The sequence below is a fragment of the Pseudopodoces humilis genome, chromosome 14 (genome assembly GCF_049639895.1).
Source record: "Pseudopodoces humilis isolate 2021_Gansu_Grassland_sample_001 chromosome 14, ASM4963989v1, whole genome shotgun sequence".
NCBI lineage: Eukaryota > Metazoa > Chordata > Aves > Passeriformes > Paridae > Pseudopodoces > Pseudopodoces humilis.
Genome location: NC_142213.1, coordinates 1,178,708 through 1,205,463, shown reverse-complemented (window position 1 = coordinate 1,205,463; position 26,756 = coordinate 1,178,708). Strand labels below are relative to the sequence as shown.

Sequence of the window (26,756 nt, the reverse complement as noted above, 5' to 3'; positions counted from 1 at the left end):
GAGCCAGCCTTGGAAAGTTTTACTCAGCAGCAGCTTTAGAAACCATAAATTATCTTTAGACTAAGTTTACACTCCCCCCACAGTGTGACTGCCAGCTCCAGTTCTCAAGGCTCCTCTTCAGACACCACAAAAACTCTCCAAAGACCAGCACAACCTTCACCCAGGCACGGCAGGGCTGAGAGATAATTCCAAAATCACCCTTGTTAAGACAAGCACCAGACTAAGGCTGAATTCAAGACTAAGCTTTAGCACTTTCAATCCCAAAAGCTTTCAAGGCCAAAGCTACAAAGCCTGCAGCGGAGCACAAACACCTTCAGTTGCATCACCAGGAGATTCAATTCCATTGGGATGCAGAAAAAAAATCAAGCACAAATCAAGCAAAGCTGGCTATTTGTGGGCTAAGCCTTTGAAGTTTAAAACTAAGATGACTTCTTTGAAAAATTTCATTTTTAACTGTTGTTGAACAAACCTAGAGCCAAAAATGGTAATCAAAAGTGTTTTATTAGCTAAGGGGTTTCTTCCCTCTCCTCAGGTCTATCACAGGGACTTGGCAGAAGCTTCAGTTCCCAAGAACTTTAGATATAAAACTTGGGAAGAAAACCAGCAAACCTATTCCCCTGGAATGACCATGCTCACGTTGGGATGTTTGCGGAACACAGAGCCTTAATCCAGGCCTGCAGCTTCGCACCCTCGTAGTCACAGAACAAAAAGGAAAGCAACAGGGGAAACACAACCATTCAAAAGGATAAAGTCTGAGGATAATGGAAAAACACCAGTATTTTCATGGACTGGGACACTACTTCGGACAACCTTCTCCAGCACTCATTGACAGCAATTCTTTGTGCCATGGGAGCAAATTTCCCAAACCCAAACGTTGTGGGCCAGGCAGTCCTGGTGCTGATGGACCGGGTCTGACCCCGAGGTGCCACACGGCTCGGCTGCGGCGTCCAGGGTGAGCCCGTCTGCACAGGGAGCAGGGATGGCCCTTCCCAGTGCCATCCTGAGCTCCAGGGTGGATCAGGAGCCACAGCTGCTTCCAAGAGCACGGAACACACACGGGCACGGCTGGCTCCAGAGAGTTTTAGGCAGCCTCTTGTGCACGGCAGCGTTCGGGGACAATTCCAGCAGCAAGGCAGATGTTGACTCAGGAGCTGTCACTCATGGGCTAAAGTGAGAACATCTGCCACTCTCCTCTCCAAGAGAGCTACTCACAGCAAGGAAATTCTGCAAAGAAACCAAAATTCTCAAATAATCTCTCCAGGGCCGTGTGGGAATAACATCGGCACAGTCCAGGCATGGAGGTTTTGGGGATGGCTGGAGAGATGAGGGGCACCCTCCAGCAACACAGGTACTTCCACTGCCCCAGTGTTCAACCCTGAGTCGACAGGACAAGCCTGGGTGTATTTGTTTAAGCTGAACAGAAACCCTCAAACAATGTCGGGATCAGAAATTAATGGAAGGTAAGGGAAAATCTTCCAGACAGAGATTAGCTGAGAAACCCCTGCTGGGAACTGGAGTGAGTGCCAAATTGTGACAGGAAAGATTAATACTTCCAGAGGCATTACCACTACAAAACATCTGAGGGAAGAATGTTTTCTAGAATGTTTCCTCCTTCAGAGCAAGGGTCGTTACCTGCCACTGCCTGGAAAAACTCCTGCCCAGGTATTTTTAATGCACATTCCAGCACAGGGCAATGGATTTCTCCTATGCCATATATCACTGCTAGGCAAAAATTAAGATATCCTAGAGATAAAGTCCAGAATGTGCCAGAAGCTTCTCCAACTGCTCTCTGCGCACTGATGACACCTTCATTGCTCAACTTCCAAACTACAACAAATCCCCTTCAGGCAGGAGTTTCAGCAAACACCAAGTAGGATCTGTAAACTTTATTATCTAAGGAAAATGTCTGAAAAAAAGCCCTCAGAACATTCTTTCTGCCCATTGTCAGAAAATTCAAGCCCTTGGCCACATCCCGTGTTCTCATTTTCTTGCACTCTTTCATATCTGGCTTTGGCACTGCCCTACAAGGGCTTTGTCTGTGGATCTGTCCACACATCCCAGCAATAAATGACACTAACTGGAGTCATTCTTTAAAATATCTGTCAAATATAATTCTTTCACTGTTTCGATTCTCACTGACTTGCCCCCACAGAGCTGGGATGAAGTCATAAATTATATGTTCTGCCACTCAATTTTCCCTGATTGTTTGGTAGAACCTCTCCACTAATATCCAGTGATCACCAGCCACCTCGTGGCTTAAGTGGTTTCCAATCATGAAAGATTTATCCAGTGTGACTTCCAGTCAATCAGAGAGACACCGAAATGGCTATGGGGCTCTCTTCTCGAGACCACAGTGGAGCAGACAGACTCCAGAGAGGAGGGAAGGCGGATCAAAGTGCTGACTCCAGACACCCAAAATTCACAGAGAAGCTCCAACAGCTGCATATGAAAAACATCTCTGTGAGGAAGGCAAAGTCCTGGCCCAGAGCCTGACTCTTGCTGGGTCACAGCACGTGCAGGGAGCCCTCCCAAAGACCCGGTACATTCAGGGAAGAGCTGTTTCCTGGGAGGATACAGAATTCACAGAATCACTGAGGCTGGAAAAGACCTCCAAGCCCATCGAGTCTGATTTGTGACCGATGCCCACCTTGACACCAGCCCAGGGCACTGAGTGCCACGTGCAGTCGCTCCTTGGACACTTCCAGGGACCCAGGGGCAGCCACAGCTTCTCTGGGCACCTGTGCCAGGGCCTGCCCATCCTCACAGCCAGGAAATCTTTCCCCATACCCCACCTAAATCAATCCCCCCTCGGCATAAAACCAGTCCCCCCTCTCCTGTCAGTGTTTGCACTCTCTGTCCCCTGCTCAGATGTATTACCCAGATTAAAATTCCCTAAAACTCAGCAGCAACCCCTCCAGGAGATGACTGGGACAGAACGGGTGGGTGACAGCAAACACCACCTGCAATCGGGGCACACAGGAGGTGACACAGCAGGTGACAACTGGGCAAGCCAGGACAGGGCCCACACACACAACTCTGCTGCCCAGAGCTGTTCAACTGCAGTGTAACACAGCAGCTTCCCAAAGCCTGCGAGTGCAGATCACGGGAGAGCTATGGGGAATTAATTGCTCCAGAATGAAAACTAGAAGAGTAAGCACAATTTATTTTGCCACATTCTTAAAATGAAATAAGAAAACATTTAAACACTACGGCTTATTTAGATAATACACACTGGAAGACATCTTTTACCGCTGGCAGCTTGAAAGAAAAGAACATAATTACAATTCCAAGCATGAAATGAGCTCTCTTCCACACATGCCTGAACCAAGCCTGACTGTTTCACCAGCTGTAGTGAATCAAAGCCGGCAGAACTCAACAGAAAGGCCTGAGAAGCAGCAGCTCTTACAGCCTTTAACCTGTAATTGAATGGCACCTGGATCCGGCAGGGCTGCTGAGGTTTTAGCAGTTGCAGATGTGCAGCTGATGTGGTGCAGGAGCATTTGATCTCCCTGGAATGTGGGACCCCGAACAATGCATCTGTGTGCTGGCCCACCGCACGGCCGGGTGTGGGCCCGGGGGACACATAAAAGCCAACATTATACTGCAAGGGAAAAGAAAAAAGGCCCAGCGTGAGCTTGACTGTTGTTGAACTAAGAGAAAAACAATAGCAGCTTTGGTGGAAATGTGTGCCAGAATGACCAGTGGCCACTTCCAGAGACATTCTTTGTTCAAGTGCTTCCACACTCCCTTGCTCACTGGCACCCAAAAATCACAACGCTACCGAAGGGGCTGCTAAACCCAAACCCTCATTGACATCTGCACCTCCTGCTCCTTACAAACTGTTCAAACTGCTCCAAACCGTAGTTTTGGGCATTATGTCCACAGCGAATCAAGTCTGGAGCTTGCCTGTTTGGGAAGCACCAGTGTGACACAGTCACAAACCCCATCACTTCCACATCTGCTTCCCTCACAGGCTGCAAATCCTCACCCTGCCCCAGAACAAACAATCCCAACTATGACCAAGCTGAACCCCACTCACAGCCCCAGGCAAGCCCCCGGGTTCGGGTGCTGTGTCCCCTGGAGGGGCTGAGCTCCAGGAGCAGCTGGAATCTCTGGCTTGGCCACCAGCGGCACACCTACACACTGACAGAGCGACACAGGCGTCCTCCAGCCAGGGCAGTGACAGCAAACAGAGCTGAACAACGGCAGAAAAACAAACAACATGCGAGTTGTTAGACATCTAACATGGCTAGAGTGAGAGAACTCCAAGCTTGAGCCTGAGCAGAGCTTTCCACAAGAACGGGATTCTGCAGAGAGGAGGAGCTGGGAGAGGAGCTGCTGCCAGGGCTTCTGCTGGGGAATGAGGAGAAGCCCATCCTGGGAGGTTTATGGAGTTATCTATGAAGTTATCCTGACCTCCAGAATCACCCCTTGCAGGTACAAACCCATGAGCACTGCTCTTGGATAAGTATTCCCAACATGCCCAAGAAAAAGACAGACTATCACTCTCCAGCCAAAAGAAGTGGACATTTCCCCTTCCAGTCTGCACAGGTAAATCCATAGGACACAGGCAGTCACAGGGGTAGGTATAGCCTTCTGCTGCCTGCTTACAAGGTAAAAGAGAAGCAATTCAAATAAAGGAAGAGGTTTAGGTCACTTTTTTATCACCTCATCTGAATTAAAATGCAATACTGAAATTGCAGCAATTTCCATATGCAACTTTAGCTACTCCATTAAGCTTCATATAAAAAGCTTAAAAATAGGAATGGCTACAATAAACTAAAAATCAGCAAATCTGACATAAAACCACCAAAATTACAAATATCTATATAAAATCACACAAACCTTAGTGCACATTATATATATATATATGTGTGTGTGTGTGTGTGTGTGTGTAAAATTACTTATTCTGCCTGAAATCATCCCTGCTGCAGCGATCTTTCCTTCCCCGTTTTTCAACCCCAAAAGGATTACCATTTCTTTCCAGACAAGAACTTCTGCCAACATTCTGGAGGGCTGAAGTCCAAACCACACATAGTTCAACAACAGCAGAGTTGAACAAAAAGGAAAACTGGAGCTTTTTTTATTTTAATTATACCTTGTGAAAGTATGGCTGAGCAGGGGGAAAAAGTAGTCCAAGTCATTGATTAATTCCAGAGTAATGAAGAAGGTTCATGGCACACTGCAATATATATTTTACTAAGTTCATCGGATTTATCACCAGCTTTTAATGGCTAAACTGGAGGTGGCTCTCCAGGAAAACTCCCACTGCTTGAATTCTCACACTGGAATGGCTGAGAGTCCCCAAATTAATAATTTTACAGGCAAGGGTTTCATAACTGGGTCAAAGCAGGGGGATGACGGTATAAATTCTTCCTCACCCAGCAGAAAAAAAAGCCAGGATCAAGCTCCTTTCCCAGGGATCCCCAAGGTTTTAACAGGAACAAAAATTCCAACTTTGCAAAATTGCAAAATCCAGCCTCTTTCAACACCTTTTAATTGAAGCCGTGCCAGGAGCGTGTCTGGAATTCTGAACCCACTTTCTCCTGAGCTGGAGCACAGCTCTGTGCTGGCAGCATCAGGAACAGGAGGTTTTCAGGAATAAAAACATCTAAATCTGCATCAAGGGCTAAAGCCATGAAGAATCCCAGGAGAAAAAAAGACTGAAAAAGAGCAGTTGGGAACTAGGGCTACTCCAAGGTACCTGATGGATCCTTAATGCTGAACATTCCGATGTTAAAGCCATGAACACTTATGGTTTTAACACAAACTGTCTCACTCCTTTGCCCAGGACACTCTGTCCTCCTTGTTTATATCCCAGAGTTGTTCCAAAGAAATGTATTAAGGACTAGAAAAACACAGAGTCCAGGACTTACTTCATTCCTTGGAGCTACTGTAAATTAAATATTAATACAGAAACTATTTCTGTGAGCAAAGGAAGCTCAGCACAGGGAGATTTTTTTTTTAACCTGATGCTTCACTCGCAAAAATATTCACTTTCAAGTGACACCTGACCTTAAAGCCACCACATCCTTCAGGGCAGAGGCATCAGTGGCAGCACAGGATTCCTAAATAAGGAATGTGTCCCTGCTCAAAACCATACAATTTGTATGGTGACAGCACAGAAAATCATTTTATTAGAGGGTAATTTTCCTACTTTATTATAATTATTTAATTCAGCATTACAAAGGGGTCAGTCTCAGCCTAGGGCAGTGTCCTGGAGGTATCCAAATTATAGACAGAAGCACCAGAAGACACCACCAAGAGGTGATCAAACCCACAGCTTATCACTTCACTGGCAGCTGTTAGTGCACAAACCATCGAAGCTGAGCTTTTTTGTTCACTGTCCTTTTGCTCCAGAGCCCAGGGGCGCTTGGGAATGAGACACTGAGGAATAACTGGTTGGGCCAAGAACACATCCCTGGAATTCCATGCTGTTGTTATGCCCAGCTCACTGCTGCAGTTATCTGAAGATCTAATTAATCCTGTGTCTCATGGTGGCCTGGGCTCACACGGAACCAGCTCCAAGCCCAGAGCCATCTCACAAGGGTGGAAAGAGATGAAGCAGTTCTGAAGGCTCCTGCGGGCAGAGATGTTCATCCACATTCCTCTCATGGAGTCATGGAGTGGTTTGGGTGGGAAGGGAATGGTTTGGGTTGGAAGGGACCTTAAAGCCCACCTCATTCCACCTCCTGCCATGGGACACCTTCCACTACCCCAGCTTGCTCCAAAACGCATCCAACCTGGTCTTGGACGCTTCCAGGGATGGAGCAGCCACAAGTTCTGTGGGCACCCTGTGCCAGGGCCTCCCCACCCTCACAGGGAACAATTCCTTCCCAATATCCCACCTAACCCTGTCCTCTGGCAGTGAGAAGCCATTCCCTGTGTCCTGTCCCTCCATCCCTTGTCCCCAGTCCCTCTCCAGCTCTCCTGGAGCCCCTTTAGGCCCTGCAAGGGTCTCTGAGCTCTCCCTGGAGCTTCTCCAGTGAACACCCCCAGCTCTCCCAGCCTGGCTCCAGCTCCATGGCCCCCTCTGGACTTGCTCCACTCAGACAGGTCCAAAGCCCCCCTGGGATGAAAACCTCCCCTGGGGTCCCACACTCCCTGCAGACCACGGGAATCAGCCCCAAGGACGGCTTCCAGCTACAGGAAATCCAAACTGCTCTTCAGCTGGAATTGTGGATGACCTTCAAGTAGGGGACATTTAAAAATACATCTGCATGTGCACACAGAGCTGTGGGTGTTTTAAATGCTTTCCTACCTCAGCAAGCTTGAGGTCAAGGGAATGAGGGAAGTTTCTCTACTTTATATACTCGAGGGTTTGGCTAAATTCATATATTCAGGTTCCCCTTATAGCACTAAATAACCAAACACTGCAAGGAGAAAGAGAGGAGAATTCAGCAAAGGAAGGAGAATTCAGCTGTGTGACACCTTGCCAAAGGCAAAGCCCAGAGGAGCTGCTACCAGTTGGTTTAGACAGAGATTTCCTTCAGACTGTTGTAAAAGCAGCATTAAAAATGAGAGGAAGAAAGGATTCAGGACTGGGCAGCTGCTACATCCAGCTGCAGCCCCGACTGGTGACAGGAAAAGAATACATGATTATTTTTCCTCATTATTTGTTTTCTTGTTTTTATTTTGCCCAATTATTTACTACCTCTTGCTATTTGATTTTGACTCCATGTAACTTCCATGTAGCATTAAAACTGTGTAATTACGTTAATGAACATAATTTACCAGACAATAACAAGTAGACTCTCTACCAGTCTCTAAGGTTACTCAAAATAATCAGAGAATCAGATAATCATGGGATATCCTGAGTGGGAAGGGACCCACAAGGATCATCCAGTCCAGCTCCTGCCCAGGACACCCCTGGTCACCAGAGCAGAGATCAGAGATGCCCTTCCACAGGAATTCACAGACAGGACTCAGGAGCAGAGTTGGTTTATTCCTCTATTATTACCATAAACCTCTCCTTAAACCTTGCCAAAGTTACATTTCCAAAGCAAAGCTCTCCAATGAACGTCTTTCCACTAACTTAAAATAAATTTCCCTGAATATTTATTTCCTACATTATCTTCGACCCAAACGTGCATTTCTCTTACAAAAGTTAATTCCAATTAAGAGAATGCTGAAAGGCTTCCTGCAAAAAACAACTACAGGATATTGGCAAGACTACAAGAATGAGGTAAAAACTACTGAAGACAACAAAATAATTTTCTTCTGACTGTGCAACATAAAAAGAAAGTATATTTCTCACATGACACCAGCAATAAGTTTAGGACCAGCAGAGAATAACCAGAGCTATTCAACGCTGACCTCGGAATCCTTGTACTGTTCAACAGCTGAAAAATCATATAAAAGGATAACAATGATCAGAATCAGAGAACTCCTCCCATCATACCCACTCACATCCATCAAGCTGACCAGCTCCTCTGTTTTCTAATTCTTTTGAATATTTGTCACCTCCAAGCTGGTGAATACATCCAGTTCTCCAGCTGCCCTCCCATCTTTCACCAAACTGCGAAACAAACCGGGTGTCGAGACCTCCAGGAAATTCAGAATTAAGGCTAAATGTTGGGCAGGGAAATCAAGGACTCGCACTGGGAATGTGCTCTGAAAACCACCTGGCTCTGGCCCATGAAGCCCAGGCCTCCCTGCAAGGCACATGACAACTTTTGAACTACAACTTTTCCTCAAATCCTCTGAAGCCTGGAAGCATTAACATTTTCTAAGGGTACACAAGGAATTGACGGCTGTATTTTCACATTATTGTGCGCTAGGATGAGTCTAGACACACAAACTCCATCAAAATCCAACCACTGTTCTTTCAGATCAGATAAAACCCAACTTCTACCATTGGTGCAGTGCTGGGAGAACTGGACATCAGCCCAAGAGAACCCTCAGGCATTCACTCTGGAGTTTAGATAACCACCAAACAAACACCTGGAAAACTCAGCTCTGGTGACACAGCAAGGAAAAGTGTAAAATCTCCAACAAACACCAGCCCTCAGGCAGGAAAGCTGTGGAATTACGGAGTGTTTTGGATTGGAAGGGACCTTAAAGCTCATCTCCACCCCTTGCCATGGGCAGGGACACCAGGACCAGGTTTCTCTGGTGTCAGCACCAGCAATGAAAACACCACCAGTCCCTGGGACCTCCTGCTCCAAAAACTAACATGGTTATGTGATATCAGCTCATCTTGATTTTGCAGTTTAAGCCTAGGAGTGAAATCTCAGCCCGGGACAACTCAGGATATCTGCAGTGCTCTGTGCCTGTCCTATAATCAATGCTGGTTTTGGCGTTCCCGTGACTGCCCCATGAGAATCACCATCACAACCACCACCACAGCCCACTGGGGCAAAAATAAATGAAAAATAGGACTCCATGACCAATTTTCCTTACAAAAGCAAACACAGCATCCATTTACAGTGGCGATTTCCCAAAATAACCCGTCCGCACGGCTGCCGTCCCCGCTCCTCGGCGAGAGGTTCATCCAGAAAAGTGACATTACACAAGCACATTCCTGCCTGATAAGGGAGCCCCATGCACCCAGTTCCCCAGAAATAGCTGCTGTGCTCCACAGTAACCTCTAATATCGATAACGACAGGGATTTCAATTTCAAATAAATTTAGATGAAAGATTAAACCCAGAACGTCAGTTCCAGCGCCGTGGAGATGCTTGTCTTCCACAAGGAGCCCATAAAAATAACAAGGCAGAAGATTTACACCCGAGCTCCTCCAAAAAAATTAAAAAAAATAAAAAAAAATAAAAAAATGAACAAAGAAAAGGGAATGAATTACTGATTTTTGCAGCTACTTAGTGGTAGGAACAGATGGTTCCAGGCAATAGTATTGACAACCTCCCAAGCTCCCACCCCCAAAGGTGAGCTGCTAAGTCTGTTCCAAATTCAAGAGTTAAAAACGTCGCAGCTGAGACGCTGCTCTGGGGGGAAGCGCCAAGGCTCAGCCAGTCCCACAGCTCCAGAACTCCACTTTCCTCACTGCTGCTGCTCTGCCTCGGCCCTCACCCCAGGGTTGTGCCTTCCCAAAACACCCGAGGCGGCTCCTGCAGCCATCTGCCCGCTCTGGGACGAGCCAGGGCTGTGGGAAGGGGAAGGCAGGCGAGGGATGAAACAGCTCTGAGGGAAAGCAGAGCTCTCGGTGTTTGTCCACCAACCCAAAACCACTTCTGAGGCCAAAGCCAGGCGTGTCAGCTTCCCAAAACATCCAGGCACAGGGAGCAGTTCTGGGAATTCCAGCCCCTGGGAGCCTCTGCCATGGTGGGCACAGCCCACGACCCCTCACTCCCTTCATGTCCACAAGTTCCTGCAAAACACCCAAAGCCTCCCCTCTCCCAGCTCCTGCAACTGGAAACAATCAGCCTGTCCAGTCACAACCCAAGATCAAAATGCTCCTTGAAGCAGTAACTTGCTAAACACAATTCAGTTTTGGATTCTGGAGACGTCCAGCAAACTACCACAAAACGGGGATAACACCCAGTAGCAAAAAAAAACCAAACGGCTGGAACACCTGAGTGAGTCCTCAAGCATCTCGTTAAGCCAGGAAACCAGGCTGAGCCAGGAAAGCTCAGCCCTTGTTTTCCCGTTGTTCCAAAATCAAAACTCTGCCAAGGATTTAGCCAAGGAAACAGAAACATTGCTAATGCCTGCTCCCCATCTCCACACTCAGCATGGAACTACAGAATGCTTTGGGTGGGAAGGGACCTTAAAGCTCATTCCAGCCCTGCCATGGGATGGGCAGGGAGAGCCTCCACAAGACCAGTCTGCTCCAGGCTCCATCCAGCCTCACTTTGAACACTTCCAGGGATGGGGCAATCCAACATTTTAGACTTATTTTTCAGAACTGTTTCCTGGTTTTGTCAGAAGTCCCCTTCCAAGAGCTATCAGTGAAGCAGATCCATCGTTTTTGCCTTTGCCTGCAATAACCATTTCCCACTTTTCCCTGCATGTACAACAGGACCAGGCTGCACCTCCCTGTCTGTGTCAGACACTTGGGTGGCTCAGCCAAATCACCTTCTGTACAAGGCTTCCATAAATTCACACTCTGGGTCTGCTGCTACTGAACACCTCTGAGCCACAATTCCCACCTCATTCCCACCTCACAGGGTGTCCAGCAGCTGACCTGTTCCTTGGACAATGACTGTCCCACCCACAGCCCCACTAAAGTGTCCAAGCCACTGATGCATCTCCCTCAGCAGGGATGAACTCCCTGAACACAAAACCACTCCCCTCACTTAAAGATCTCAGGATTTGAGTTTTTGAGGATTTGAACATCAAAACCTCAGGGTCACCTTTACCTACCCTAAAGGGGAGGGAACAAGAATATCCCAAGCTTCATTCCAGAAGTGCAAGAGAGCCTGGTCCTCCCCATGGGCCCGTGTTCCCAGAGGTGGGAACATCTTGCACCCCTCCAGCTGCCAAGAGCATCATCTGCACTTAATCACACCATGATGGGCACCTCTGGAAAACAAGGGATTGCAGCCATATCATGTGTCACGCTGCCACTTCACTCCCCAGCCAGTGTCACTTCCTCAGGGCGGAGGCCACAACTTTCAAGAGCTCTCTGTGGAACACCCATAAATAAATAAAACCTTCAACCTACCCCCCCCAGCACTTTTACTTTCCCAATAAGTCACACCCAGGAACACCGTTGCACAACAATGGAAGAAGGAACCGGTCAAGAAACCTACAGATCCCTTCCCAAAAAACCCAGCCTCCCTGTGTAACCTGGGCTGGGTGGCTCAGGAGTATTTCTCCATGACATAACAGGCTGGCAATAACTGGAAATGATGATCCCGTGCACTGTCTGCTTGTTTTAATTAACTAGTTCCTAAATGCAACCGTGATTTTTAAGTGTACGTTACATATTGATATGAATCTACAAAATCACAACCCACAAGTGTGCATTTTTCAGTGTACATTACATTAGCTGATATAAATCTACAAAATCCTAACTTAAAAGTGTATTTCTTCTAAAAATGAGGATTTTTCTGGTCACAATATAGCCCCTCAGAGAACAAAATTATTCAAAAACCAAGTAGATTCAGAAAAAAAGCCCAACCAACCATTTTGCCTCTTTTCAAGCAGTTATTGACATGGTTTTCTCTAGTTCTAAACACTAAAGGAAGGAGAAAAAGGGCTATATTTGGTCGGGGGTTGCTCTCACCAAGAACTCCCATCTGTGCCAGGGTGAATAAATGGACCAAAATTACACCCAACGAACAAGTCAAGCGAGACATTTTTCAAAGCAGCCCCTGCTCAGCTCAGGTCTGTTCATTAAGGTGCTGGATTGTGCTCCAGCTTGGCTTATTAGCAGTGGAAAGGTCAGGGAAAGTGAATTAATGGAAGTGCTGCGCTCTCCAACATCTGACATGCAAGAGAGGAGCCTCCCTACCTACACTGCTCCTGAAAGGTACCTTCAAATTGAGGGCATGTAGGTGGCACCTGCCAAAAGTGCCATGTGAATAACGTTGGCAATTTAACAAATTCTAGGAAAATACAGAGAACTGTAAAAGCAGCAATTCAACCACTCAAAGCAAATACTTGTGCTGAGATTACAGTTGAAAAAGCAGCTTTTTCACGGGGACAGGGGGAAGGATTTAAAGCTCTTTCCTGTAGGTCTCAGCAGGGTTTTGTGTCCAAAAACTCAAGGCTTGTTTGACCCACAAAGAACTCCAGGCTCACAGTTAAGCCACCTCTGCTTAACCTCTGCTGGCGGTGAAGATACAGGTTTAAAAGTTAAATTTAGACTGTGTCACTTCAGTGCTGTCCAAGAGACCAGAACACGGCCTCACAAACATTTCCTGCTCCTAAGGGCCGTGTAGACCCACCTCACACACAGGGAGGACAGAGTGGAAGCTGGGGTGTTCCCCACCTCCCCTTCCCAGGCTGGACCACAACAAACCCAGACCAGCTCTGGTGAAAGGCTCGGGGTTAACCCGCACCTGGAGAGACACCCAGCTGCTTTATGGAGCTTCCAAAACCTCTGTTTTTCCAAGACAAAGGGCTCCAGCAGAAGTCAGCAAACCCACAAGCCACACAACTCTGCTTCTTTAATGCTGCATTGAATCATGGAATTGTTTGGGTTGGAAGAGACCTCAAAGCTCATCTCATTCCCACCCTGGCCATGGCAGGGACACCTTCCACTGACCCAGGTGCTCCCAGCCCCAATGTCCAAGCTGGCCCTGGACACTTCCAGGGATCCAGGGGCAGCCACAGCTGCTCTGGGCACCTGTGCCAGGGCTTCCCTGCCATCACAGCCAGGAATTCCTTCTCAATATCCCATCCATCCCTGCCCTCTGGCAGTGGAAAGCCATTCCCTGTGTCCTGTCCCTTCATCCCTTGCCCAAAGTCCCTCTCCAGCTCTCTTGGAGTCCCCTGAGGCATTGGAAGAAGCTCTAAAGGTGTCTCCAGTACCTCCTCTCCCACAGGCTGAACAAGCCCAGCTTTTTCAGACTATTAATTCCCCTCGTACATGGCTTCCCCTCCCACCACACTAGCTTCTCAACCCAAAATCCAACACTTCCATACGCCAGGACCCCATGGAAAGCTCTCCTTGGCTCCACAATGACCAACACCCTAAAGAATCATGCGCTGCCATGGGGTTATCCTCCAGCCCCTCTGATCTAGAAGGAGTAAGAATTGAAACACATGGGGGGAAAAAAGGCAGCAAGCTCAGAAGAACACTTCCTGCAGAGAAATATCTTCCTGGTGGAACACTGAGCTCCATTTCCCCCAGAGCAGTAAGACCTGAGAACTGTATGTGAACACGTTTAAGAGCATTAATAGAAAAACACAGAGCAGTTAAGTGAAGTCACGTTCCACCTAAACTACGCTCCCACTATTGCAGCATCTGACTTTCCGAGGACAATTCAATCCTGGCAGCATGTATTGTAATTGCTTTTCCACTCCAGGCCTCGGCTTTACAATCGTGCCCTTCTCGGGAGGTCAGAACGCGCGGCTGCAGCTCGGAAAGCAATTCTGTTCCTCATTCATCCCTTTAATCCCACACCTGCATATTCATTAGGAACTCCCTGGAACACAACTGCCAAAGCCACCAGCAAAGCTGCTGCTTGGAGAAAGCCTTGACCCCTCTGCTTCCCCGGGAAGGTGTCGGGAACACGCGGATGGCACCAGCCGGCCGTGATGGTGCTGGGGCCAGTGGAGACACCGAAGGCCAGGACAATCCTGGCGTGGTGCAGCCACTCCTGCTGCCAACAGCAAAAAGAGCAGCAAATACCACTGCCCAGAGAAGCTGCCTCCACCCCTGCAAGCGTCTGAGTCCAGGCTGGACAGGGCTTGGAGCAGCCTGGGATAGCGGGAGGTGAGCCCATGGCAGGGGGTGGAACATGATGTGCTTCAAGGTCCTTCCCAACCCAAACCAGTCCATGACTCTGTAACAGCCTAGCTTGCTTGAAGCAAACCCTTTCAAACAGGGTTGTGCAAACACACCTGAGTTTTGGGTAAGTTTTTGTTATCCTGGTTTGAAAAGCATCCAAAAAGCCAAACATCACTTAGTCCAAAACTTGGAAGAAAACACCTCTGTCCCCAGCTATGAAATAAAACAGGCAGCCAACAGCAACCAGCCTGATTTATAATTGATGTCAGGGCTGAGCTGGGTTTTTCAGGCTCCTGCAGAGCTCCCAGGAAGGAGGACAGAGCTCCTGCACACGCCAGGAAAAGGGCTCACACCTGATACACTTTAATTACCTAAGGGCACCGAGAGAGTCACCGATGCCTGCTCTGCTTTGTCTTACTGTGAAAGGCTTCTCCTGCTATTAATATTCACCAGGGGAAGCTGAAATAACATCTTGTCTCCATCTGAATACTTCAAAATTATCATGGCCACACTAAACACAACAATTTTTAGGTTTTTTTCCTCCAATTGCGGGACAAAAGGCACCTATCAGCCTGCAAAGGCACCCGATGGAGCAGGGCTGGACTGCGTGGAGCAACTCTCCAGCAACAGCCTTTATCGTGCTGACAACCTCATCACAAATAATCCCACTGAGCCCAGAGGTCAGCCAAGGACCCAGGGCCCCAAGGCAGGAGCCACACACTCTATTATCCACTGGGAGCCTTCTCCATAGGATTCCTGGCCATGCTGGGGGTGACCCTGAGCCCAGCACAGCCCCCCCGACAGGCACTGAGCCCACCCAGCTTCTGCTCAGCTCCCATCACACCAAACCACCAGCACAGCAAAAAAACCCAGCCAGAACAAGCCCCTGTCTCCAGCTCCAGCCACACCACCGGGATTTCCAGGACAGCAGCAGCCTCTCCCACCCTCTCGCACAAAACAGAGGCAAAAATCGCATTTTTCCCCCTGAATTCCACTCTACAACAGCCTGTTATTTCTGCATCTGTTAATGCTCCCAAAAAGTTGAATCCTAACATTGCATCCAACTGTACTCTCAGCAGATTGGGAGGTTTCTCTGCCCAAAATGAAATGTAGCTGCCATCTGTTTCAATTAGGCTAATCACAAGGAGACGTAACACTGGAAAACTTAGAGACTTCGGGTTTTTTCAAGACATTTTGAAAGCAAAGAGAAAGAAAGAGGTATTATTTAATACTCAGCAGTCAGCAGCACCAACAAGCTGCACAGTCTGCTGGGCAAACCTGTGCTAGAACTGCCCACGCAGGAAAGTTCACTTTTATTTCACTGAGGTCAGAGAAAAACTTGCTATATTCAAAATTATCTAAAATTAAAAACACATCTCAGAACTGCAGACAACTCCCAAGATATTCTTGGTTAGTACCTTTTATATATTCCACAGAACTTGCAATTTTTGCTTGCAAATTTCAGAAAATAAAGAAAAACATTTTTAAAAAGGCAAAACCAAACAGCCCAACAGAGACATAAGCACTTGTGAGGGAATAAACCAGAAATTTTGGACAGAAGCAAAGTCAATATTTACCGATTCCATAGTTGAAAGCTGTTCTTCACAGGACATATATTAAAATCCAACAGAGGTGTGTCCCAAAAACGCTGTGTAATCTGAAAAACACAGGAATTTGTTCATTAGAAAACTAAAACAAGTGAATTTTATTCACAACACGCACACTGGATTTGAGTACATGAAGGTTACCAAGTACAAACCCTTGCCTAATCCACAAATAAACTTCCTGATAACGACTCTGAACAAACAGAGGAACAAAGGAAAGAGTGGAAGCTCAGTCAAGCATCCACCTTCTTCCATAACTTTCTGATAATGTTTTTTTTTAAAAATCACCTGTTTCAAGGTTTCTGTGACCATCTGGGTGGGCTTAGAGGAATTTTATTTACAAAGGAGGGCGTGTCACCCCCCAAATCCTGAGAAGCTCATGAAACCAGAGACAGGCAGGGTCAGAATGAGCTCCTGGCCAGGAATTCACCTTCCCAAACAAGCCCTGTGGAATTATCCATGGCATAAGCACTCTCTTTTCAAGCACACCTTTGTTCTGAATAGCCGTAGATCCACTACAAACCTCTAACTTGATTTTTTTTTTTTTGACCAGCTCTCACTGTACTTTCAAGAATGTTTTTCCAGCTCCAAATTCCCAAAGTGAAATTTCTGATGCCGGGCAGGAACCAGCAGGAGCTCTCAGCACCCAAGGCAAAGGGGAATTACATTCATTAACTGGCACACATGAAAGGGCTGGCAGATTCCAAGCCCAAAACCTGCACTCCTCAGCATTCCCAAGCTGGAGGAGCTCCGTGGGATGGTGAGGGACCCACAGGTATGGAAATCAGCCCCCTGGGAGCACTGGGAGCACGGGGCCTTCCCCAGTGCCAGAGATGTTATTCTGGTCTGCTTGAACAGGTGAAAGGGTGAGCTGCCAGCTCCACATCCTGCTCGTGCCAAATTCCCCAAAACCCCAGAGTTCCATCCAATCTCTAAGCACTGCAAAGCACACCTGGGGACACGGTGACCAACCCCTGCTCCAGCTACAGTGAAAAAAATCTGAATTTCTTGCCTCTCAAAGCTCGTGACAATTTTATGCTTTACAAACAACTTCTCTGATGTAGCTGGATCTGGACAGCTGCTTTCCAACAGGATGGCTCCTTCCAAGAGCCATCCAGGAGAGACTCCGAGGCCAGCTGGGACTGATACACAGCGGAGGAGATCGGGAACCCTGGGAGAGCCTTGTTTGTTTTGGGAAACCTTCACTCCCCAGTGAAAAGCCAAAGGGAGGATGTCCAGATGAGCAATGCAGCTGCATCCAAGGTAGAGCTGCTTCCAGCTGGGCTGAGAGAAGTCTTGGGAACGTCAGTGAAAAGGAACAGGCCAAAATAAACCCCAAAACCCAGAGGAAGATGTGAAGGCTCAGGGTCCTGACTCCAAGAAAGGAATCCTGCAGCAGGTAAACTTCTCCAGATGAACAAAAACAGAAGTTTTCTGTCATTTTTCTTTGAGAAGAGTAAGGATACAGACACGTGGGTAACTCCTGGATATTTCCATGGCCAAGGGGCACTGAGGGATTCCCTAATGGGAACTGCAGCCCTATGGAGCATGGTGGTACTACATGCACAACACCTTTTCCAGCAGGATTCCCCAGCTCCTTTTATCCTCTTCTCCACAGTAACAGTCACATCACTAATTAGCATTTCAACAGCAATAAGGAATAAACTGGGGGGAAAACAGCTAAACTTCCAACTACATTGTTTGGAAATGCAGCAGTGCTGCCTGCTGACAGTAGTGACTGTCACAGAATCATGGAATGGTTTGAGTTGGAAGGACCCCAAAGTTCATCCCATTCCACCCCCTCTCATGGGCCTTCCACACCTTCCACCAGCCCAGGCTGCTCCAACCTGGCCTCGGACACTTCCAGGGATCCAGAGACAGCCACAGCTCCTCTGGGCAACAACTGTGATCAACTGTGAACAGAATTAACAAAAAGTCTACAGGAATCAGTCACAGGACACCGATACACCATTTTCAAGGTCTATTTACAGCTGCTTGCTGGCCCACATACAGCAAATTTATTCATTCCTTGGCTCACACATAAACATACATAAAGAATCCTAACGCTGAAACAGCGACCACACGTGAGCCAAGTAATTTTCACAACGAACGTGGCACCATTTTTTAATGAAATTGTTATCAAATCACTTAGGAATGCAGCAAATACTCCAGTGGGAGATGCCCAGCACAGCCTCACTGGCTGTACGTGGTCGGGTCACTCACACAACGTCGCTGTTGCGCGGAATCCAACATTTCAATTTAAACCCAACCTCACTTCCAAAAGTCACATTATAATTAATAAACACATCTATCCATCCCATTTTCTTAGCTTTAGCTGATGAAAATGTATCACCTCACAAAGTATCATCACTGCCCTTGTCCCTCCTGGGAACCTGCAGGGCTGACCACGGACGAGGCTCCAAGGCTGCCGAGCTGGTGGTCACTGCACAGGAGCCATCTGCAGTGCACCGTGGCACACACTGCTCCTCCTGTGCCTGGAAATGGCCATACAAACACCACTCAAGTGCTCAAGGTGGCCAGATTCTGCTTTAAAACAGGTTCAGTCTTTCAAGACTTTGGATACTTTATTTTTCTGTTAATGCGAAGCAACTTGGAAACTCTGGGCAAGCAGACGGTCCCACCAAAATAAATATAGAAATGTTTAAACTTCTACATTTTCCCAACCAACTCCTGATCTTAACACTGACCACGGGGTCCCTCAGCACCTCCCCGAATTAGTGATTCTTGCTGCACCCACACACAGATCAAGGACTTCATATTCAGAGCACAGCATGCAGCTCCTGCCAGCGTTCCATCGAAAAACTGGGAATTACATAACTCAAGCCTCCTTAATAAAAGGGTATCTTGTAACTTCACAGAAATTAGTATTTGAAGATGGAAAATGCTTTACAATCCCAGGCTGTGACCTGAAAAATACTGACATTAGCTACAGACTCTTCACACCAGAGCAGTTGGGATGTGGCAGCAACACCAACTGGCCCCAGAAGCGAGGTGGGAATTGCTTCCTTGAAGGGATAAACCAGTTCTGTGCAGATGCAGAGTCCCCCACAAGGGTCCCCATGAAAAATGTGCTTGAGATTCAATGATTTCATACACCTCAGTTTCTAAATTTGATCAATAATGTAGAAAGGTTCTGCTTAAATCTCCATTTCACAGAAGAAAGAAGGAGAGAAGGAAAGAAGCCACTGCTGCTGTCTCATCCCAGGAAATCCAGAGGCCAATGTCCCCACAAATGTCTGCCTCACCATTACTGTCTTTTTGAGGAGAAAAAGTTGTATTTGGACACCAAGTCAGACTTGCATCAATTCAGATTTTATGGTGATCCAGAACTAAGCAGCGTAACAGGATATCAGAGATTTAGACTCTGCTTTAAACCAACTTTTGAATGGAAAAAACCTCCTGGGAGTAAGACAACCTTTTTCCACAGCACTCATCTGCTTCCCTCAAAATAATTCCAGGAAGAGACAGAATTTCAATAAGGCTTCTCTCTGAGGGCTCCAGTGAAAATATTCCCAGGGGAGCACCCGAGACCCACGGAGCTCCTGCTCTTGGATAAGCTCCATTACCTCCGATACAGATTCAAGGGGGAACCAGCACAGCAAATTTGGAGGGAGGGGAAATTTGGAAATGTTTTCCAATGCACTCCATAGGCACAGCTGCCTACACAGCCTGACAGAGCTTTCACCTGCTGAAATGGGGAAAAATGCATAAATCCCACTGTAATTCCAGAACCTGAGAAAATGGAGACTGGGGAGTGGGGGAAGAACCCAAAAGCAGCAGCATTACAATCTCCACAGATGTCTTCCATAAATATCCATGGGTTCCTTCTGCTGGAGTCTGGGGAAGAAAAGGTGCCACCTCTAAAGGAACAGTGTAGAGATCCCTGTCTCTGGAGCTTTGCCTATCCCATCCCACTGACAGCCAGAACAGTAGGAAAGCTTTCCTGGCATCTCAAGGGATGGACAGCGAATAGGGATCATCAGATTTGTGGCAATTTCCCTCAGAAGCCTGGAAAAGCACCCTCAGACCACTCCATGCAGCTCAGGACTCTCTAGAAAGAGGAGGGAAAGAAGAGGTGTTGCTCTGTAGATCTGAAGTGGGATAAAGAGTTGTTTCCAAGAAATGCACATAAATTTGAGATAAATACCCTCTGCAGCCTATCAGGGGCTCCCAGCACAGCCAGGCACACACACAGAGCACGTTCCCACCCTTTTCAGAGAGATTCCCAGCACTGGGGTGAGCTCCAGGACCTCCCTTCCACTACAGTTTACAAATATTCCTGCAGCAATCACAAACCAACTGTGCTCTAACAGCAGCAGCTACCCAAGTGAAAAGCCAAAGCACAAAGAGAATTCCACTAGTCCTAAAAAAAAAACCACCTTTCGGCGTGTTTGACGGTGACAAAATTGTAGCATCAAGTAAAATTTAATTAGGTGGCTTTCAGAATGAAAGTAGGTGATATATTCTTGGTCTTAAAGTTCCTTTATTTTGCCCTACAGATAAGATGTATGCTGAGATCTACAGTTTCTAAAGTTTGTGTTGTCTGTGCTACTTGATAAAAAATACAAAATAAGCTGATACTGTCCTCAAAAACACAGACACTTGTATGGGCTGAAGAGCCCAAGGTTTAATTTGTCCCACTGCAATAAGCACAAAGGGCAGGAAAGATATGATTCCTAGGAAAATAAACTGTCCTTTAAGTGTTTTAATTAAAAGTCTGACATGGGCAGTGCAGTCCCTATGAACTGGGGGTTGGCAGAAGACTAAATTCAGGAATGACCAAACTGTTTGGAGATCTCCAGTGAATTAGGGGAGGTCAGGATCTGTGCTGAAACGTCACAGAATCAAGGAATGGTTTGTGTTGGAAGGGACCTCAAATTTTGTCTTGTTCCTGCCCCTGAGGCACGGACACCTTCCACTATCCCAGGCTGCTCCAAGCCCCATCCAACCTGGCCTTGGACACTTCCAGGAATGGGGATTAAGCTCTGAGATGCTGAACTTCACTGACCCAGCAAGGCAAGAAGGGTGGATGCTCTCTGGAATTAAAGACCTAATTTAAAGTGAGCTCACATCTGCTGTCACAGTTGAGGCTCCTCCTCCTTTCCATTCCTCCTAAGTATAAGAAAGGTGGGACAAACACATCCTTGCCCTCCCCAGACTGAATCCCTCCCTGTGACTTCACCACAAAATCCCACTCAGCTCCCTCAGTACCTCCTCCTAAGGGAAGCAGGAGGGTGAATGATGCCACTAGGCCACAACGAGCTCCACCTTATTTAAAAATGAATCCACATTTCTTACTCCATGCTCAGTTTTAACACATCGAGATAATACCATTTTTCAAAAGAAAAGAGTGACAGACAGACACATTTGTCACCTTTGCAATCCCAGACATTTGCATCCGTGTAATTCCGTGGCAAATTGGATACAGGTTACTATTAATACCTGAACCATTTCCTTTCCTTTCCCAATGCTGATTGGTGAAAAGGATGCAAGCATCCCATTTTAAAGCACACTAATTAGCCAAGGAGGAGTCAAGGAAGTCACTGCTCAGCCTTCACGAACAGTCTCCCTCACAGAGGGGAAAAAAACCAGCAAACATCCATGGAATGGCTTCTGGTTGGATTCTGAGCAGGCTGAATATCACCTCTCCAGCCAAGAAAACTCTCTGTGCTGACAGAAATGTTACAACCAGACACTTCAACTCAAATACAGACTTTTTAGGAATATGCAGGTGGCAGCCCCACACCCACGTATGCAGGATCAGACACTGTTACCTGGCTGGACAATCCAGGAGGTCCCCAGAAAGCAACGTGAAAAATCTAATTGTAGAATGTGCTCAAGTCTGCAATTCCTGAGTTACAAGTGCCTTACAACCACCTCAAATTACACAGCAAAGAAAGAGCTGAAGGGAAGCACCTCCTTGATTTCCACACAGCATCCCTCCCCTATTGTCTGGGGCCTGGCAAGTTAAGGTCAGAATAAAAAGACTCCTTAAAAATCCCACATACATTGAAAGCACCTACAGCTTCCACTGATCTTTTTTCCTTTCTATTCTAAGCCCTGAACAGGTTTAAGTAGCAGTTGTCATCATTAAAGAAGCCGCTCCCCTCCCACTTTCCATTCTCCCCAGAAAGGAGCATCCTGGCGGCAGCAGGCACAGGTAAGGAAGGAGCAGCTGCTGTCTGGCTCAGGGTACAGAAATCCAGTCTGGAAAAGGGTGTGAGGAGGGCACAGGCCACCCCAGCCACACGGGATCAGAGAGCATTGCTGAATAATGAAATAAGGAAATACAATAATAATGCTAAAATAAGGAAGTCAAATATCAGTCTGTGCCCGTTGAGCTGCCCCAACCGCTCAGAGGGGCTCGAGGGATGCAGGTCCTGCCCCTGCTTCTCTCTGGGGCCACTCCAGAGCTTGTCCATAAATCAGCAGAAAACTCCTGCTGTTCCTGTGCCCAGGAGGGACCCCGAACCCACACCCCAGAACAACCACAGCCCCCCGGAGAAAGGGCACGGCCCTCCCTTCCAACACGGCCCAGCCAAACAAACCGCACAGGGGGTGGCAAGGAAAACGCTCAGAGGACAAAAGGACGGAGTCAGGATTAAACCCAGTCCCTTGATCCCCGGCCAAATGGCTGACCCATAAGCCCACACAACTTCCAGAGCCAATTTAAAATCCTGAGTGTGGTATACTTTAGGTTATAAAATCATATTTAGACACACATTTTGAAGTGTTCTTTGCTCTGCTGGTGGCTAAAAACAATTCCTTTGTCATCAAATCTTGCTTCAGCAAGCTGACGTGACGTTTTTAACTCAGGAAATAAGATAATTATGGTTCAAGGTAAACAACTACAACTGTGCATCATAAACAGTTTCTAATTTTAAGCCCGAGTCCTTCTAATGCCATCCATATTTTAAAGACAGTTTCCTTACAAATGGTTTAGGCTGTCTGAGCAGCTTGTGACAGAGCCTGTGCTAATGAGCAGCAGCAGAAGCAGCACATCCAAGGAAAACAGAGGCTGGTGGAGCAGGTGAGCTCCTGTGTCAACATCATGGGATGGTTTGGGTTGGAAGGGACCTCAAAGCCCATCCAGTGCCACTCCCTGACATGGCAGGGACACCTCCCACTGTCCCAGATTGTGCCAGCCCCATCCAGCCTGCCCTTGGACGCTTCCAAGGATCCAGGAGCAGCCACAGCTGCTCTGGGCACCTGTGCCAGAGCCTGCCCACCCTCACAGCCAAAAATTTACTCCTAATATCTAATCTGAATCTTTCCTTCTTTCAGTTTGAAGCCAGTCCTCCCTGTTCTGCCACTCCAGGCCCTTGTCCAAACTCCCTCTCCAGCTCTCCTGGAGCCTCTTTAGCACTGGAAGGGGTTCTAAGGTCTGCCCAGAACCTTCTCTTCTCCAGGCTGAACAAGCCCAGCTCTCCCAGCCTGTCAAGGTAAGCCAAACATCAAAGGAGGAAAATACACTCTGAATCTTCAATAGCTGGAGAGGCAAAAGCTGCATGTCTTGGAACACGGAGAAAACAAAGCGCTGAGACCGGAGCTACACACGCTTACGCAACCCTCGCTGCAAGTCATCCTGGATCCCAGACCTCAAACGCCCCACTGGCACAAACAGCAGCAATTCAAGTTGTAACTCGTGAAGAGAATCAGCCACTGAGCTGTTCAACACCACGCAGAAATGGCAGCTCCAGCCCCTCAGCGCTGCGTCTAAAGCGGCCCTCGTGCTACTGCCGCCCTAAAATATTCCCAAAGTTACCTGGGAACAAAGGCTGGCAGGAAAGAGCAGCATCCCGGCTGAGCCTGCAGCCAGGAAGGCTGGAGCACACAGTGTGAGCGTGGCTGGAGCTGCAGGGAGGGCACGAGCTGAGTCTGCCCTGGGGATGAATCACTGCGCTCAGAGGTACCAATGACTCCAAGAGTGCTCGGAGGTGTTAGCCTGGCAGGCTCTCATTCCTCCTCATCCCGGGAAAACGTGCTAAATTACAGCCAAACGAGCCCAGCTGAATGGGGGAAGGCAGCAGAGCAGCCCAGCTCTGATGGACACACAGCATTCTTACAGAGCTGTGCTGGAAGAGCCAGGAGTGGTCAGGAGCATCCCAGAAGCCAGCGGTGGGAACGCTCCTGCGGGACGCGGAGCATTCACGTGGTGGAGCCAGCGCAGCCTGGGAGAGCTCGCTCCTCCAAAACTTTTCCTCACTAAACAATTCCAAAGCACCACACCCCACTGCTGCTATTGTTGTCAGAGAGGGAATTCCAACCAGAACAATGATTTCCACGACATTTTTCCATTGGAAGGAGAAAACTGGTAACGCTGCACAGCAAAAATAAAATTTCCACAGCAGTTCATCCAGTACCACACATCTCCTTCCTAAAGGGAACAGATTAACGTGCCTGGAGTCTGCTGTGCAGCATGGATGTATTTTTAGCTCCAAGGATCCGAAGGCAGCGATGTGGTGGAAGCCTCCCAGGCTGGAGTTAGCCATGGGAGGTTCATCTCTCCAAACCCTGGAGAGGGCAGCTCATTAAGAGGCTGCTCAGAGCAGAAGGAAACAATTCACCCATTCCCTGAAGAAATCCCTCTTCCCACGACTGCACACAAGGCAGCTCCTCTAAACTCCCCACCCCCCCCACAGCTCATCCCAATCTGCACCATTTTTGGGGAACAGCAGGGCATTAACAGCGCTCTTTGCTCCCAGATCTTTGGCACAATTAATAGAGATAAATGCAAAGCCGTGCTCATGGCACAACATGGCATGGATGAGGGGCTCAGAGTCAACCCAGATGTCCACAGGACTGAAAAGAGCAGAACAGTTTGGCTTTATAATGTTTTATCTGCAACTAACACTTTTCTATGAGTACTGGTAAAGCAGCATTAGCTGCTGTCTGAACCCAAGTGAGCGAACCTGAAAAATATCATGGAATGGTTTGGGTCGGAAGGGATCTTAAAGCTCACCCAGTTCCACCCCCCTGCCATGGGCAGGGACTCCTTTCACTATCCCAGGTTGTTCCAAGCCCTGTCCAGCTTGGCCTTGGACACTTCCAGGGATCCAGGGGCAGCCACAGCTGCTCTGGGCACCTGTGCCAGGACCTGCCCACCCTGACAGGGAAGGATTTCTCCCTGATATCCCATCTGTCCCTGCTCTCTGACAGCATGAAGCCATTCCCCTTGTCCTGACACTCCAATTCCTGATGAAGAGTCTCCTCAAAGTGAAGCTTCCAAGGCAGCCAAACACCTCAATGGCCACCAAAGCCTCTCTGCTCTCCTGGCTACCATGAGCCAATGTTTAACCCAATTATCAGGTGCAGGAGTCCACTCCCAGGTCACAAAAGGTGACTTAGCCACATTAGCACCTACAACAGTGCCATTCATCACCAACCCTTCAGGGACACACCTTTGGGAAAAACACCTGGCAGGTGTGCAGGGATCACAGCCTCAGATCCGGGAGTCCAAAAAATGGAATAAAATGTAAGCAAGACTATGAATTAGAGAATAATCAATAGTTAGAGAGTTTATTATTTCCTAAATTGACACATATTCTGACTGTCCCATCCAAGAGCTCAGAGATGGCACTGCCTGGATGCAGATGGCCTCAGCTACCCACCTGTAGAGGAGCATTTGGGAATCCCAAATGTGTCACTGGAGAACACAAATGCTCAATTCTGAGTATTCATGGGACAACAGACAGAAAAGAGAGCAAAAATAAAAATAAAGGAAAAGTGCAAAAAGTCTACACAAGACCTAAAAGTCCTGAGTAGAGCCAAGGCATTTTTCAGACTATTATTAAAATTAGATTGGCCTCAGACTGTGAACCACAGTGAAAGACACAGAAATGCAGAGGGGACCTGAGTAACCTCTACAACCAAGGCTCCTCCACACCCACAGCACGCACCGAACTGAGCTTACACACCTCAAAAACCAGCTCGTTTGTAACACTCACAGCATCCACCAAAGGCAGAGCTACTAAAATCTGCTGTGTAGGTCTAGGAAAATAAAGCTTTGCTCCAGCCCTGCCTCCCCTCCTGAGCCCTTCCTCCTCCAAACGCCTGAAATAGGATGTTACGCTACTTGTTTATACGCCATTACAGAAAAACATGCTGGGTTTCTTCATCCTGCGTTACAGAACAAAATGTTACCCAATTCCTCCTGTAAAGAACCAAGAAATAACTGTGAGACCATATGCATGGGGAAGCATCCACGTGCTGGAGTAATCCGGCCTTACGTAACCAGCCATGGGCGTCTGACCACAACCAGCAGCAGAGGAAGGGCCAAACCAACTTCCCTTTAAAACCCACCCAGAAATTCATTTTGAGGGGTCTGATTCAGGAGATAAATGAAACTCAATGTCTCTAAGTTACAATTTGAGGTTTCTGCCATCGAAGTACCCAGAGCAAAGAATCCTGGGGGGTTGATGTTCTCTCCTTGAGCTCATCCCTGCATTAACCAAAAATGAATCATTTGTTAATTGGCGAGTTCATTTAGAACACATGGCACCATGATTCTTATCTCAGTAGTTAGAAGGCAGCGCTCCTTCCAAGGATCCAACAAGCCACAGACAAAAAGGCAGAGATCAGCATCCTAAAACATCAGGAATCTGAGCGCTGATAATCCTGGAGATCACAGAGTAGTTTAGCTTGGAAAAGCCTCTGAGGTCATCAAGCCCAGCACTGCCAATGCCATCACTAAACCAAGGGTCACATCTACCCATTTTCTAGCACCTCCAGAGCGAGGGGGTTCCCCCTGGAGCTTCTTCTTCCCCAGGCTGA

General features: G+C 47.6%; 1 protein-coding gene across 2 annotated transcripts in view; it reads right to left on the bottom strand.

The window, feature by feature from the left end:
* ANKRD11 (ankyrin repeat domain 11) overlaps positions 1–26,756 on the bottom strand; it is a 128,568-nt gene that overhangs the window by 90,269 nt on the left and 11,543 nt on the right. For both annotated transcript variants that reach the window (XM_005531886.3, XM_088062111.1), the window contains exon 2: positions 15,936–16,015. The gene's annotated coding sequence lies outside the window, so the exon portion shown is untranslated. The remainder of the gene's footprint in view (positions 1–15,935; positions 16,016–26,756) is intronic.